Genomic DNA, 1,938 nt, shown 5'->3' with positions numbered 1-1,938 from the left:
TACAGGCATGTGCCACCATACTGGGCTAATTTTTGTATTTTTAATAGAGATGGGGAGTCACCATGTTGGCCAGGGTGGTCTCGAACTCCTGACCTCGGGTGATCCACCCGCTTCAGCCTCCCAAAGTGCTGGGAATGCAGGTGTGAGCCACTGCGCCCGGCCACCTGAGTTTTCTTTAAAAGAACATTGTAAAGTTTTTTTTTCAGTGTTGTAATAAATGAGATAATATACAAAGCAGTTAGCATAGTACCTACCTCACAACAAAAGTGCTCAATATATGATAACCATAATAAAGAAATACAACACCTCAAAGTCTTCCCTAACATTCCCATGGAGAATACTATTTATTTGTGCTTCCAAATATTATGTTTATACTTCTATTTGAGCATTTGTCACAAATTGTTTGCCCACATAAATGTGCATTCTTGGGAGCTAGAATGGTGCCCTATGCAATGTTTTATTGTCAGTGCCTAGCAAGTGCCCATCAATTTGTAAGTACTCAATAGTTTTTGATGAATGAATTATAGACAATAAGATATAGAGTGGCATTCTCAAATTTTAACATGCAAGCTTTTAGAGAGGTTCTTTTTCTTTGAGGCAGAGTCTTGCTCTATTGCCCAGGTTGGAGTGTACAGGCGCGATCTCGGCTCACTGCAACCTCCGCCTCCCAGATTCAAGTAATTCTCCTGCCTCAGCCTCCCAAGTAGCTGGGATTACAGGAGTGCGCCACCACACCCGGCTTATTGTGTATTTTTAGTAGAGATGGGGTTTCACCGTGTTGGCCAGGCTGGTCTTGAACTCCTGACTTCAGATGATCCACCCACCGCGGCCTCCCAAAGTGCTGGGATTACAGGCATGAGCCATCATGCCTGGCTGAGAATTTCTTTAAAATGCAGCTTCCTCCTAACTCCAGAGACTGATTTACTAGGATCTGCATTTTAGCAAGGTACCCTCCTATCTCACACATACGTTTTGGTGCAATTGTCTTTGCAATATACTTTGAGAAACATTGTATAAAGCATGACTTATGGAAACAGTACTTTGTCTTAAATAAAAATATTAGAAAAGTATAAACAATCCTAGTAAACAAATGTATTACTGTCCCTTGTGCTATAGATAAAGAAAGGGAGAACAATAAGCCAATTATAAGCACACTTACATTTTTTACATGTTAACTCTGTTATAGTCAGGCATGTCACTGACATTTGGAACTTAAGACTTTCAGCTCCTAAATTCAGGTGTCATTTGCAAGTATTAGTAGGACAGATTGTATTCATTCTCTTCATGGTAATAATGGTATAATTGGTTAATTTATTTTGATTGAGATGGAGACACTATTTAGGCTTTATAGCATTAGCTGGTGTTCATCTGGTCAGCTTTGACGTGTCCTGCCCCTCAGTCTAAGTATGTTACAATTGGCTTTGTATCCTTCATTTTCTACATAGGATAAAACAGGCTGGTATGCTAGTGTAAAGGGGGAGGCAATTATTAGCCTTGTATAGAAAGTCCTTATTTCCAATTAAAACAAATTAAGTTATAAAATTGTGCACAGAGAGACCAGAGAGCTGATAACTGATCTTTATTATACAGAAATGTGAAGGCCATAAGCATTAAATGAGAAGGAGTTTGGCAGTGAACATTATGCAGATTCAAACTGAAGATATCCTCGTCTTGAGATATAATATAAAAATAAACACTAAGAGTTTCAAGAAAGAACTCAATTCAACTTCTATCCCCCAATCAAGCTATAACTTTCCACAGGAAAACCTGGTTTCAATTCATGCCGAATTGTTCAAAGAAAAGAAAAAGCTAAATCAGGTAGAGACAACACATGGACTGGCTTTTGTCCTATTAGAGAGCCAGACTGAAGCTCTATTCAGTTTCACATTTAGAGATTGTTTCCTATTACAATTTATATCTCTTTTTTTTTTTTTTTTT

The sequence above is a fragment of the Mandrillus leucophaeus genome, unplaced genomic scaffold (genome assembly GCF_000951045.1).
Source record: "Mandrillus leucophaeus isolate KB7577 unplaced genomic scaffold, Mleu.le_1.0 Scaffold139, whole genome shotgun sequence".
NCBI classification, from domain to species: Eukaryota; Metazoa; Chordata; class Mammalia; order Primates; family Cercopithecidae; genus Mandrillus; species Mandrillus leucophaeus.
Note: the sequence above shows the minus strand (reverse complement) of the source record.